The sequence below is a fragment of the Lolium rigidum genome, chromosome 3 (genome assembly GCF_022539505.1).
Source record: "Lolium rigidum isolate FL_2022 chromosome 3, APGP_CSIRO_Lrig_0.1, whole genome shotgun sequence".
In the NCBI taxonomy this organism is placed as follows: Eukaryota; Viridiplantae; Streptophyta; class Magnoliopsida; order Poales; family Poaceae; genus Lolium; species Lolium rigidum.
In genome coordinates this window covers 213,132,693-213,148,411 of record NC_061510.1, presented here as the reverse complement: position 1 = coordinate 213,148,411, position 15,719 = coordinate 213,132,693, and positions in this window count along the sequence as shown.

Sequence of the window (15,719 nt, the reverse complement as noted above, 5' to 3'; positions counted from 1 at the left end):
GAACATAGTTAAGAATTGAGAACTGAAGTTCCAAATAATTACAGCATTCTTAATCCAAGAAGAGAGAGGAAATCACTAGTGGCCCTGCACTTGTGTTCCGGATAATATTGCCAAATGCTTCTTTTGCTGGAATACTTCAGTTTGTAAGATGAATGCATCAACATTTATAATTTTCACAATTACGAAACAAATCACACATTTCCATATTCTCTCTTTGAACTACGATTTTCCATCGTAAATCCTATTAGTTGTTAAACTGAGAGCTGTAGATAGAATTATTTTGGAACCATAATCCAAGGAATAGTTTTGATACCTAGTAGAGAGAATTAACTAACTTAACATTATGATGAAGAACTAGTAGCACGGCATGGAAGAACACTGGTAAAAAAAACCCATAAACAAATGATCCAATGCGAAATCATCCAACGGCATGTAAAGCTGAAATGAAATGTAGGTGCCAAATTAGTAAGTGAGACTACCTGCCGAAGGTATCGGGGATGTGGGAAGCCACGGTGAAAGATAACAAGGCAAAATTTTGATGTCGCCTTCACGCGGACAATGGCTGACAACCTCCCCCTTGTGCATGTCCACGACGACGATGTGGTCGCCAACAATGAGGTGCACGACATTGATGTTACCAAGATCAAGAACGCCAATTTTCGGCCTGGTCATCTTCCCCTGCAAGGGTAGCCACGGGTAGCCCCCATCGGGCGCCCAGAGCATGGTGAGCGGCACCCGGTGATTCAGCGTCCAGCCCCTGCCGTCAGCGTCGAGAAGGAAGGAGCTGAGCACGAACGGCTCCTCCCCAGACACCTCGACGTAGCGCAGGCAGTCCCTGGTGACCCCGACGCGCCGGTACATGTCCGGTGCCTTCATCCACCACACGTTGCCCTCAGCGTCAGGCAGCAGGCTCCTCGGGCGGATCGCTTCGGCTTGGGCAGGCAACACGCTGCCGCTGGGCAGCTCGATGAAGCGAGGCTCCGGCCGGTCTCTGAACGGGTCGGCGCAGATGGCGCCCCAGGTCAAGTCCACCCACCACAGGTGGCCCTTGAACGGCAGGGCCTCCTGGCTTATCACCATTGGCCGCTCTGCAGCCGGGAGCGGGCACGGAGAGCACTTGACCAGATCCCAGTCCCCTGTTTCTGAGAGAAACCGGAGCATCACGTCCGCGTTTCCATCCAGCTCGGCGACGGCGTACCTGTCAGGTGGCCCGCGCCCGCCATCGGCTTTGGTGTGTGTGAGGATGCCCAGGTTGAAGCCGACCAAGCTCCTCTTGGGCTTGGGGCCTTGGATGGCCGGGAGACGGCACAGCTGGCCGGTGACAGGGTTGAACACGAAGTGCGCCATGTCAGGGAGGCGGTCGGGATCGGCGATCCCGGTCAGCCGCCGCACCTTGTTGTCGCCCTGCTTGGCGAGGAGGGTAGTTGTGGCGCGGATGTCGTAGGAGTGGAGGAGGAGGAGGCCATCCACGCTCGCGGAGCAGGCTTGGCCGAAGGAGACCCGCACGACGTCGCTATCGGGGTCGGGGTCGGAGAGGCCGCGGGTCTTGGCGAGATGCTCAGGCATGTACAGATCGGAGACGCACGGAGGGTTGCCGATGACCACGTACGGTCTCGGCGACGACCCCACGCCCGCCATCATCTTCCCGAGCATGTACCAGGACCAGCCGTGCCACCGACCCGAATCCGGGGGAGGCGTAGCGGCCGAGCAGAGGGAACGGCGGAGGCGGCCGGAGAGGCCTAGGAGGCGGCGGAGCTGCATCTTGGTGAGAGCAGGCAGGAATTGGTGGAAAGGAGAGGGTTTTGCTGCTCTTGGTCGCGGCAGGGCCGGTTCACGTGAACTACTCCTAGGTGCGCGCAGCTACTCTTTTAGATACCACTATACTGGTGGAGGTGGTTTTGATTTTTGAATCGCTTTTTCCCCCATTGGCCCGTGGAGTGGAGCTGCGCAACCTTGTCCTTTTCTTCATCACCGCGCAGATTGTTACCCCTAGAGATTCCTCTGCTCGCCAAGCTTTCGCCTGAAAAGTTTCAACTTTCATTTTAGCAGAATTTGCAGACTCCAGCTCAACATACAAGTAAAACTTCAAGTCTCCGGGTCAAACTTCAACTTTCATTTGAACCATTCCTTGTAGGGCGACGGATGGCATTCCAAAGAAATTACTAGGCGAAGACCTTAGTCCTCAATGATATCTTTATTTTCCAGATCATTTTATTATTAACTACCGGCGCACTCGGCTCAATCAAGGCTCTATACATGGAATTGACAGAGAATATCATGTTCTCCATGAGATTCCATCGATACACCCTTGCGTCAATTGAACAGAAGCCGGACGCTGAAGCAGGGCATGCTAAGATGCAAGTCAGGGCCCAACAAGGTTTCGCCTCGACGTCACATTCGGTGGGAAAGATTTCATCACCTTAGCTAAAGTATCAGCCTTGTGACGCACAATATTGTATAAAGCTGGATATTATTCCAAAAAAGTGATATTATCGAACCGTTTATCCTCCTAGAATCTTATCTCAGATCCATCCTTAATAGAGAAAAAGTCATATGGGAGGAAGAACTACTTTGTCACCACAACTCCAGCCCAAAAAACTGAATCACCGGGTTTCCAATGTACTTGAACGCACATGAGCCAACATACTTTCTCCTCAAAATGATTTGCCAAACCCCATCTTCGGTTAGTAGCTTAGACAATCATTTACCTAGGAGAGCTATGTTCTTAAACTCAAGGTCATGAACCCCTTGCGCTCCTTGATCCTTTGGATGGCAAACAACACTCCATTTAATATGACACTATTTTTTTTCTCACTATCTCATTGCCAAAAGAATCTTGATCGAAAATAGTCTAATCTAATTTATGCATGTACCTTGGGGAGCTTCTTCATTTTATTTAAATTACATTTATGTGGTGATCATAAGAGTTTATTTCACTTGGTATCTTTTGTTTTGAATGATGTTATGGGAGTGATGATTTCATGTTTGTGATCTTGATACTCCAATGCAAATTGTCTATTTTGAGCATAAACCTTGGGGAGCTTCCTCATATTATTCAAAGCACTTTTCTTGGTCTTATCATAATATATATCTTTCATTTGGTATCTTCTTGGGTTCATTTGATTGCTTGTTTCATTTGTTGAAGCTTCTTGACTTTGTTATCTTTTCGTAATTTTTAATCCTTGTTATAGTTTGATTCCATCCGGATATTCATCATTAGATATGCGCATTTGATTTCACTCACATTATGAGAAATGCAAAACTTACGGAGGAACTCTTACTAATTGGCCTTCTAAATTTCTTCACCCAATTCAGCAATTAGTGTCAATGGGGGAGAAGTTTGGAGGGTTTAATGGAATTTGCTTCATGTCTTTGCTTTGTGCTTAAGCATTTGCCTTTCATGCTTTGCATCTTGTTTCTTTGCATGGTTCAGTATTTAGAGGAAACTCCACTTGATTTTGATTGCCAATATATGCAATGAAATTCAAGTTCATTCACACGTGCATATATTATGGGGGAGTTTGCTCTAGGTATTCAACTTGTTTGCTACTTAAGTTTCTTATATAAAACCTCTCAAAGAGATTGTTATCAATTACCAAAAATGGGGAGATTGAAAGAGCATAGAGCCCCATATGTGGTTTTGGTAATTAATGACAATCCCTATAGACTAATATTTGCATTGTGTTATATTTGTAGAGTTGTCCATATGCAATGCTTGAACCATATGTTGGCTTCAAGGTTGCAATAAGCAAAATAAGGTGCAAGTTCAAGATAAGCCAACTCGGAGAGATCATATGCTTGAAGCTTGCCATTCATATGGTATCCATGGATATTTGAAGATGCACCGAAGAAGAAGCTCTCCCATAGTGGATTATGGGGGAGCAATCCGCAAGACTTCATCAAGCAAGCACAATCAAGAAAGGTGTTCCATCTTGTTATGGTCAAGTTCGTCATCATCGAGCTCAAGTGAAATGTGCAATGTTAAGGTTTGTTCTTGATATGGTTTCTTTATTACCGATCTCGTGGTTTAGTTGGGAGACCGGTTTATAGGCTAGACGTCGTTCTATCAACAGGCTCTCGAGTGAGTAACTCGATCGTATCATTCGGAGTGTGGTCAAACCTTTGCATCCTAGCTTGCATCATCTTTCTTGATTGTTATTGGATCTTATCCATCTGGTGTTTTAGATTTTGTGGTTATTTCCATGATAAGCTCCAGTTCATCGAAAATGGATTTGGCTTGTATCACTTGTTGTGTTTTCGAGTTCGGTGTTCTTCCTAGTTTCTCGTATTGAGAGGTTTCATCTAAAATTCATAGAAAATCATCCCCACTTTTTATGGGGTAGCTCTTGTCATCCTCTTTCCAACAAAATTGGTTTCGTCTCAATTGGATTTTCCTATCTCAAATTACATGCGTTTTAGTATTTCCTTTGTTTGGTTTTTAAAGAAGAAAAAAAAGGGCCAGTAGGGCTACCCTGCGTAGGCCGGTAGTACCGCCCGAGCTGGGCCGGTATTACCGCCAGGCCCTGGCCGGCACCACCACGCGGGCTACCTCCCACCTCGCCCAACTCCCAGTAACCGATGGTTCCTATTTCACGCTTCGTGCGAACCCGATCGACATGGTGCGTACCTCCTTCATCGCTAAGGCTTCTTAATAGGCCGGCCCAATAAGATCATGTAGCTTCGGTTTATTTCCGGCCTATAGAACATTCTAGAACGTTTCGGGGCATGGTTTCTTAGGTTTTTCTTTTTCCAGTCGGTTTATTGGGTGTTCCGGTTTCCAGTCGGTTTCCTGGGTTTTCCGGTTTTCAGTCGGATTTTCCAGTTCGATATATGAACATTTTACAACATGAACATTCTTAAATATGAAATTTTAAAGTTTTTTTTCAAATATGAGCATTTTTTATTTTGAACATTTTTCAACTATGATTTTTTTGTAATCTGGACTTTTTTTAAATTTTAATATGTTTGAACGTCGAACATTTTTTTATCTGGACATTTTAAATTTTCTCTTGCGCTCTTAGCGGTCTCAATCTCGCTTCAATATCATCAATAGTTGATGATAAGAGATGTCTTTGCTACTTCTTGTACATTTCCTTCCGCCTTGATATCTCTATTTAGTTTGTACTTCGGTCATTCCATTTTGTTAATATATATAAAAGAAAATCCACACCGTAGGGGATTCCCCTACGGTCATGCTCTTCAAAAAAATAGTTGATGATAAGCGGAGTTTCTCATCTTTGAGAAACCATGTTGTATGTCTTGCTCATCCACCAAGGTATCTCCACATAGCACGTAATTTATTATTCCGTCTTTGGATGGGGTTTTGACGAGCGAGAGGTTGCAACCAAATCTTTTTAACCATATCAGAAAAGCCATCATAGTGCCTCCATCCTGGTTCGAATTTAAACTGGCGTATGCACGATGGCCTATGCAGCCTTGTATATAACAGGAGTGGAGCATGGTCCGACAAAACCTCAATGCATGGGAGAGCCCATACCGTGACTAGAGGGAATTTAGATTCATAGTCTGAGTCCATAAGTACTCGGTCTAACTTTTTGTATGTCGGTTACGGGAGACTGTGCGCCCATACCTATGTAAAGTCAATGACTAGAAAGGAGACTTGATGAGTAATCCCGTCTACCTATTTTAGAAATAGCGACAAAATTCAAACAATTTTCCCACACACAATCAATAATATGTAAGTGTTTAGCCAATTCACGAAGACCTCTACTATTTTTAAATACGCCATTCATTTGAAAATAATTGTAGATTTTGATAAACTATTCCTTTTTATTAGGCCTAGAAATTTTCTTTGTGGAAGTGGACTTAGATTTCTGGTTTGATGCTTTTTAGGTCATAAACTGAACCAAACACCGCCTCATCTAAGTTGGCCTCACACACCTCACAATAATTTCATTCGCAGAATTATCCAAAGAAACACCTTCACTACTCAGTTTAACTGAAATTTGCCAGAGTTTAGTGCAATGGATCTTTGATTAGAGACGTAACACTGAGGACGGGAAAGATCAGACTGCCCCTGACTAGAGTTCTGTACTAGAGAACTAGCAGAAGTTTCAGAAATCTCTCCCGGGAGATAACTGTAAGACCAAGATGATCGCCCCACAAGCGAGGCTCCAAAACGCAGCGCTAAGCATGGTAACTTCAGAATTATGTGGCGACAACTGAATGTCAGATTGTCAGCCATCACCGTCCCAGACAACACAAAACTCAGGATTTCCGTGCTCACCTTGATCACTAATCGCTAATTCACTAATACATGCTGAGGAAAAAGGCTAAGAGTAAAAGCGAATATATACTTGGTAGTACACTAACTGCATTGGCGTGCAATGTTTGTTGATACTAAATTTGTAGGTAAAAGTTAATTCCGTGTGACTTAATACAAAGACTCGAGTGTCTCATCTTAATATAGCTAAGCATGGCTATTCTTTCCCTTCTCCAATCCTTTCATAGTAACAGTGAATACCGTTAAACTGAAAAGAAATTCATCAATCCATCACAAATGTCTCATATTGTAGATGATGGTGCACGATATTTAACATAATAGAATCAAACATGCGGTTCCATTGAACTTTCCTATGAAAAAGCTGAGCACAATGTGTTTGGAAACGAACATAGAATTCGACGATGGTCAGTACATGCTTAACTAGTTGAGAAAATCTACTGGAATGTCTCAGCTTTGAACTTGAAACCGAACAACTCACAACATCTTCCCCAAAGCGAGATAGTTCATCAGCAAGCTAGACCAACCAAGCTTCTCGAGTGTATCCCCAAAATGTTACCAAATTCTTGAAACACCTAAACTCCTCAAGATTTTTTATAGCAAAAAGAGATTTCAGCAGATTACCATCATCAGCTTCTTAAATCACTAGAGCACCCCCATTTGTCAGTTTGAAGATACCTGAAAAATGAAATAAGAGAGATTGGTGAAACTAAAAAAATTTAGTGATGTTTCAAATGAACAAATGCAAAGAATGAAATGCATTAATAAAAGTGATGCATAAAAATACAAAACAAATGAGTAAACAACAAAACTAACATAATATTACTTTCTTTCATTCAGTAATGATAATATAGTAGTATTTGGCACATGGGAACATGTTCATTATCTATCCATGTCTTGATTGGAACAGAGTATGACACGGTGATCACTTGTTAACAACAGCGTGCTTGAATTTCAGGCTTGACCAATGGCTACATTTAGTAAGACAAAATATCATAATAATGACAATGCTAACCATACGACAGGATCTTATACATTAAATGATGTCTTGCCTAATTTGTAGTTTTGCACTTAATCATGTCTCCTAGTTAACAAAAACTAGCACCAGTCAATAACTTCCAGCAGCAGCGTTAACAGATGTTGTTTGCTATAAGACAGTAATGCATAATTCTTGTTTTGTTTAACAAATGACAGCTTCTGGCATCAATACTGTAATAAAATTCAGTAACTATTCTGAGTCCAAAAAATCATCTGTGTTCCATTAAAAATCCAACTTGAAACCAACCAATGATAAGCTAGTGGGATGCCAATATATTGGACAATACATACTAGTCACTTGCAAATACGTGCACCAAGTATTTGTGCTAGTCATAAGCTGCATAGGTTGGGTCAGAGATATATGTAAGCAGAGTATATCATTCTAAACATCTAAACGTATGACTTCTAGTAAGATTTGGTCAATAAAGAAGCATTAGCCAACAGACATTGTCTTGTAACATGATACCTCAGTTCTTTGGGCATCAGTCTGAACGGACTAGAACATCTGCCAATGTAGTCTTTTTGGAGACGTCCTTCTTGCCTGAAAAGAAGTTCCTTTGATCAAGTCCAAGAATTTAAACAACATCCACATAATAATGCACAAAATTTAGTAATGCTAATGTATAGGTGGTACACTCGGCATAATAAGTGAGCTGAAATATGCTGGCCTATCTGCATCTATACATAGCACGTATGCACACACCTGAGATATATAATCCTAACATGGTATTAGCTGAAATGATGTAAAAAAAATTGGCTATCAAACTTTGTTCTGTACTAAGGAAATATGTTACTGTTATACTCCTAACAAGTCTCTACCACTGAGCCACACACTTGTTTCTCAACTATTTCAGTCTTACCATTTCTATAATACTCACACCAAAGTAATCTTAGTAACCTGTCTAGTCCAAGCATTTTCCCCTCTAAGCATAGTTGACTCGTGGGGAAAAGGAGATGGTTTGGAATTGGGAGCTAAAGATCGAAATACATGCACCCCAACAAGAGAAAGGGGATCACTAGTTAGACTAGAACTGTGATTTAGATAACATTGATACATCCTTACTTGTATTACGACATTTTAGCATAATATGATCAATGCATCAACATTTCTGATTACTAAGAGATCATACTGTCGTTTTCTCCGTTCTAAATCCTAGTATTTGCTGCCAAACAGAGCAAGGGAAACAATTTCAGACATTATCGTTCATCTAGAGTATCAGTACTTTTAGTAAAACTAGTACAGTACTAACTAATCGCACGTTGGTTTAATACAGATAATAGGGACTCAACAATTTGACTACTCCCGCATCATGATGATGAACAAATCCCAGGTAGCAAATAAAGGATCAATTCATTGACTTACCTATTGAAGGGATACGTGCTGTTGGAAGCCAGGATGGAACAGGACATGGTAAAATGCTGACTTGATGGTGTCCTCTATAGGGAACATGCTCAGTGACCTCCCCCTTGTGCATGTCCACGGCTAGGATGTGCTTGCCGACAATGAGGTGCACCAAGTTGGCTTCATACGGGTGAAGCGCGCCAATCTGCGGCCTGTTCGCCCCTTCCAAGGGAAGCCACGGGTGGGCTCCGTCCGCCCAGAGCCGGCTGAGCGCCACCCGGTGTTCCAGCGTCCAGCCGCTGCGGCTGGCGTCGAGCACGAAGGAGCTGAGGATGAACGGCGCCGTCTGAGACACCTCAACGTAGCGCAGGCAGCCCCCGCTGACCCCCACGCGCCGGCACATGTTAGGCAGCCTCATGTACAACTTGCTCATGCCGTTAGCCTCAGTCAGAAAGATTGAGCTGCGGATGGCTTGCTCGCACGCGTCTGCAGGCAGCACGCTGCCGCTGGGCAGCTCGACGAAGTGCGGGTCCGGGCGGTCGCTGAGCGGGTCGGCGCAGATGGCGCCCCAGGTCACATCCACCCACCACAGCCGGCCGCCGAAGGCCACCACCTCCTGGCACGGCGAGAACCGCCGCCCCGCAGCCGGGAGCTGGCACGGAGAGCCCTGCACGGTTTCCCACTCCCCTGTTTCCGAGAGAAACCGGAGCAGCATGTCCCCCTCAAGCTTGGCCACGGCGTACCTGTCCGGCGGCCCGCGGCCGGCATCGGCTTGGGTGAGGAGGCCCACTTCGAAGCCGTCGCTGATCTTGACCGGGCCTTGGATCTCCGGGAGACGGGGCGATATCTCGCGGGTGAAAGGGTTGAAGACGAAGTGCGCCATGTCGGGGACCTCGGCGGGGTCAGGGCGGCCGCCGGTAGGTTTCCGGATGCCCCTGGACAGGTTGCCGCGGTGCTCCGTGGCGACGATGGGGGCCGTGATGCGGATGTCCTTGTAGTTGAGGAGGAGGAGGCCGTCCTGGCTGGCGGAGCCGGCCTGGCCGGAGAGCATCCGCATGGTGTCGCTCTGGCGGCCAGGCACGGGGATGGCGCCGGGATCGAAGAGGCTCTCGGGCATGTACAGCTCGGAGACGCGCGGAGGGTCGGCGAAGCGCACGGACGGGCTCGCCGCCGACCCCATGGCCATGGTGACCTTCTCGAGCATGTACCACGACAGGCCCCCAGCTGGAGAATCCGAGGCGGCCGTGGAGAGGGAGCGGCGGAGGTGGATGGAGGAGGCGCTGGAGAAGGATAGGAGCCGACGGAGCGACATGGCGGCGAGCGCCGGAGTTGGTGGGCGGCGGCGAGAGGGGGAGAGGGGGTTTTACAGCTCTCTGTTCTTGCACTTCTACTCCGGTGCTCCCCCCTTGGCAAATGTTAGGCTGCGTCAAAAATAATAATGATTGAGATCTTCCAATACCCCTTTGTAAGTGGGGTCATGATCGTAGAATTTAAAAATCTGATATGTACATATGACCCTCTAGAAGCCCGTATGGTCCAAGGTATCTTGTACGATTATTTTCTGTAAGTATAGTGTAAGACTACGGTGACGTGTGTGTACCGAATAGGCAGGACATATAAAAAAGGGTCGTAGACGTCTCCGCGTACATCACTCCACCAGTTTCCCCACCAAATCAGGAACGATAATACCGTATGTATACAGACGGGCATACATGAGCTGGATATGGGTCAGCGGGCCTAAGATTAGAAAACAAAACAAAAAAATATAACTTCTCAACTTGTGTTAGGGGGGAGCACCGGAGTAGGACTCGACGTACTGGGTGTGCACAGCACAATGATACCGAGGGGTGGCGGAATGGACGATGAAAGCGTCGTGGTCCTGTTCCACCGAGTCCTTGCTGGTGGAGCATCTAGAGGGCCCATATGTCAGTTAGACACGTCCACTGGGGTTAATCCATGGAAGACAAATTTCCGTATAAGGAGACTGCGGCGGGTGCATCAGCTCTTTGTGCAAAAAGCGGGAGGTTTGAATTGCCATTTTGCTCGTGGTAGAGAGAGTAGCTGGTGCTGTGTACAGTGTACTGTGCAAACAGTGTCTTAGTTCGTCAGGCCTACTACGTCACCAGTCCCATCCTAATCTCCTCCGCACACTTTTCCTTGAACCTTGAACTGTTTTCAACTTCAAATTTCAAATCTGGAGAGCCATCCAGCATCACCGCAAACCGCCCCACATGTGTGCTGGCCCTCGCAAAACGTACACAAGTTTTAGTTCACATATGAAACTAGATGACCCGTTGCGCTATCGCGCAAATGGCATTATCAAGTAAGAATTTAAACCATAAGGATCGGTTTATTATAGGATTGGAGCGGCCCCTCTCGCCGCCGCTGCCACCGCTATGGTAAACGGAGAGCTGGCTGAGCTCCATTAGAATCCGACGGCACTGGAGAAAATGTCGTTGACAGCCCCTTTGCGCTCCTTTGGCTACTCCCTCTAACCCATTCAATGGTTCCTTCCACTTCTTCTATGTCTTCCTCTTCCTCTTCGACCCATTGGACCCACCCAACATCCTTGTTGTTACGGGTCTGGATTGAACATATATTAAGCAAACTAAAGAACATTTATTTGATAGAGGCAAAAGAAATATTAAATAGAATAGCAAACATTTATCAAGCAAAGTAACAGAACAGATGTCGATTTTATACATATACATTCAACCATTTTTCTTACTCAGTGAATAGTAGTGGAAGCAGGTACAAACTAATTTATACATAAATAAAGTAGGCCAGCAATAGCATAGGTACAAAAACATTACTTAAGGATAGTACTACCATAGGTACATTATAGAACTCTAGTGATGGTACTTATGTGTGCATTCTCTGAAAATGTTCTCAAATTTATAATGGAAAATTTGAAACCCTTCTGGAACGATTCTGCCGGAATTTGCTAATCATCCGCTTCTAGATCAACACCTATGTTATAGCATTACATCACTGTGAATGGCCCAAACTCTTGTGCCTCTGGATCGACCGGTTAACAAAAGGCTGGAGCAACATACAATAATAGTTGAAGGAACAGATCTTTTTTGGTGAGTCCAAATAACACTTCTATACTCCTTGACGTTTGCTAGATGATCCTGGATGGTAACCATCTCGTATCAAACATACCGAAAGGGCTAAGCAAATCTTCAAGCAGGCAAACAAACAACTATATCCATCAACTTAAGGAGATGGTTTGTGAAGGTGTCCCTTTAGCCCAAGCATAAAGCCGACGATAACATGTGTATCTAAACCAAAAGTCCTGTTGTAACCACTATAATGTGTAATTCTATAGACAAAGGAATATGCTAAAACAATGCAAATAGTCAACATGACCACATTTTTCACTGCTCAAATAGTCCCAAAATGATATATTTAGCATCTCCAAGTGGACTCTGGTTTGTTAAAGGATAAGAGACCTGAGCTCTAGCTATTTTTAGACACTGCTAACATCCGAAATAGTGGTGTCCATGGCACTGGATCAAATTGATATTTAGTTAGTGCACTGGATCATGAGAAAGGAATCACAAAGATCCAGGTGAGTATAGCTAATGAAATGAAATTTAGTTAAAACAGACTGGAACTATTATATAGAACGATCAGATTTTTCCTAGTAGGTAGGTACAAATAGAATCCATCATTATTATTTAGTTATTATACCAATCTTACGTGTTGTTCTGAGGTACAGTCTTGAAGGAGATATCAACAAGTTGTCACCTAATTACGTGGAACGTATACATATTCAAAACTTCGTGACGAGTTTTCTCAAAGCGAGTAGTAGCAACATAACACGGCAAAGAATAAAACTGCCATGAACATTTACAAGTATGAGACCTAAACGCTACATTCTCATAAAGCGGAAACTTACAGTTGAGACAAAGCAATTATCAAGAGATAGCTCATTGACTGGTCCGTATGTCATACATATCATAAAACAGTTCACCGACTGGTCCGTATGTCATACATATCATAAAACAGACTCATCTCCTGGATTATCAGCATTTGCTTAGCCGGACACAAATGCAATGAACTTCCCTTTTGGCGCAATGTTGTGAGTGTACGAGCAACATAAGACATACCCAAGAAACATATACCACTATGCATGTCAGAATGAAGCAATGGCAAACTGAATTTAGATATCCGTTCGATGAAAAATATTTAAGAATCAAGACGAAAAGGAGGTCCAAACATGTATGACTTGCGTCCAAGTTCATTTTGTGGCAATTAATCTAAACCAACCGGGTTGTAAAAGAAATCAACAATGGTCTGATTTGAAGAAAAGTAGGGAAATACCTTGTAAGTCGATTCCTCACGAGCCAAGCTAGAAATCAGATATGCTCACCGACTAAGCCAGCCGAGGGGACAAAATAGTTCACTCGGGAGTTGTAAATCCAGTAGCAACATGCAATTAGAGCTCTGGAACATGAACAAAGGTCAGGTTGAGTAACTTCATGTACTGGGCTGTCCTTTTTAATCATTTATCCATTAACCATGAAGCAACTTCAGTAGCTTCAATCAAACATACATGAACACAAGATAATAATTAATGTCCTTGCATCAGTATAATCATATCAAATGAACACAATATTTGGCAGCTTAAATGCTCTGCAAATAAAATAAATCACAATCCCATGGATATGTATACTCGCGTGAAGAACATGAGAGAGACTTGTGCACTGCCAAAAGAACATGGTAACCTTCGACCAAGTACGGATCTCAACGAGAGAAATAGAAAAAAGAAAACGAAGGGCTCCATAACAAATGAGATTGGAAATAAAAAGAGCACCCCACTCTCAATCTGTAAGCCGTCCCGTAAAAAAGGCCGGTTTGTACCTTTCCTTTTCTTCTCCCAGCTCACAAGTACCCCATTATATTTGTGCACATTTTTTGAAACTTCCACAAACAAATCATACTCGAAAAGACACTTCTTCAAAGCCAGTGCAGATCTCAGCCAACGAATTACCAACAAAAAGGAAAGAAAAAGGTAGATCAAAACTTACACAAACAAATCAGACCGAAAAACACCTCTAAGAGATTGAAGTGATTTATATATGATAAACAGTATCCGCGGATGAAGCGATGACCTTCTATGAACACTTAATACTATTCAGCTAACAATCATATATCACTTCAACAAATAATAGAAAGCATAGTCTATCAAGAAACCTATATTCTATCCATCTACAAGCACTCGAAACTTCGTAACCAATTATAATTATAAAGAACTCTCTTGAGAAATAGAAATTATACATAAGAAAATCAAAGCAAGTTAACTGAAACTTGGAATATATGTGTTCTTATCAAGTAACTGAGTGCTTTAAAATATTGCCATTAAAGGAAAGAAAAAGGTACATCAAAACTTACACAAACAAATCGTATCGAAAAACACCTCTAAGAGATTGAAGTGATTTATACATGATAAACGGTATCCGCGGATGAAGCGATGACCTTCTATGAACACTTAATACTATTCAGCTAACAATCATATATCACTTCAACAAATAATAGAAAGCATAGTCTATCAAGTAAACCTATATTCTATCCATCTATAAGCACTCGAAACTTCGTAACCAATTATAATTATAAAGAACTCTCTTGAGAAATAGAAATTATACATAAGAAAACCAAAGCAAGTTAACTGAAACTTGGAATATATGTGTTCTTATCAAGTAATCAGTGCTTTAAAATATTGCCATTATCTTCTTGCCACAAAGATATCACCAGATCCGAATTTAGCAATAGGAGTAAATATGCACTATCAATTATTAATAGCAAGAAAAAGGTTGACACCAATGATTGTTATACCAAAACATGTGCATCATATGTCCACAATGGCTGGAATGAATTGATCTACCATTCTATGTCGACTCGGAGAAAACAAGCTTGCATCATATAAAGAGAAACGAATCAACAAGCAACAAATAGAAGCTTGCATCATATAAAGATAAACAAAAGCAAGCTTGCATCATAATTTAATGTCCACAATGGTCGGAACGCTAAAAAGCAAGCTTGCATCATATAAAGAGAAATGAATCGAGCAAGCAACAAATAGAAGCTTGCATCATATAAAGAGAAATGAATCAGCAAGCAACAAATAGAAGCCCAGCACAGCGCCGCGGAATTCCAGCCCAGCGACGACAGCCCATCCGGCATCCTCGGGGACCAGAGATCTTATGCCAAACTAACGTGATAGAATCTTATGCCAATATATGCAATTTATCCTTCGATGCTCGGAACAATCTTATGCCAAACTAACAGATAGAATAGAGAGACAATATGAGATTCTAAAAGCTGGGCATGGACACACACACTGCACATAACCGGTCGTAGGTGTTACCATTTAACTTCGCTTCTTTAGCATGTCCTAGTCCCATTCAGAGAACATAGTATTATTGAAGCAGAGCCCAAGGTACCTTCAGTCTGAGCTTGAGCTTCTCGTAAACGACATCGGACATAATGTGGTAGCCCGCTATGTAAGCCATCAGCGCCTTCAGCATCCTCTACTTATTAGCGCCCGAAAACATGGAGAAAATAGATGGATTCAAATCAAGCAACGAGTTGGTGATTTAGTTTGGCCTCGGTAATGTTGCGTAAGTAGCCTAGCGACTACAAAATATCCAATTAATGTTGTATAAGTAGCTAGCACATGACTCGTCATTGCATTCCGTAATGGTGTTATATCTTTTGGAGGAAGTATGAACAGAGGTCTAAGATCATCGTTTCGAACCACCAATATGTGCCAAACACATGGATAATTAAGATTACAGTGATCCCAACAAACATATCAACTTTTCTCTCACTATTATCCTCACCGGCCATCGACTCAGCTTACATGATTGAATAGCCATACTATTTTTTGCTTGCGGTAATAATATATAGGAAACTGGACACAATTAGTCGAGAACAAACCTAAATGTTCAGGCCACTCAATCAAAGCTAGCTAAAAAAATCCATCAATAGATCGCATTGACCGACTTGCAGTGCATTGTGTAACGATAATGCAACTAAGAGGAAAAACAAGAAAACAATAAAATAGATAAATCACGTAGCCAATTCCAAATA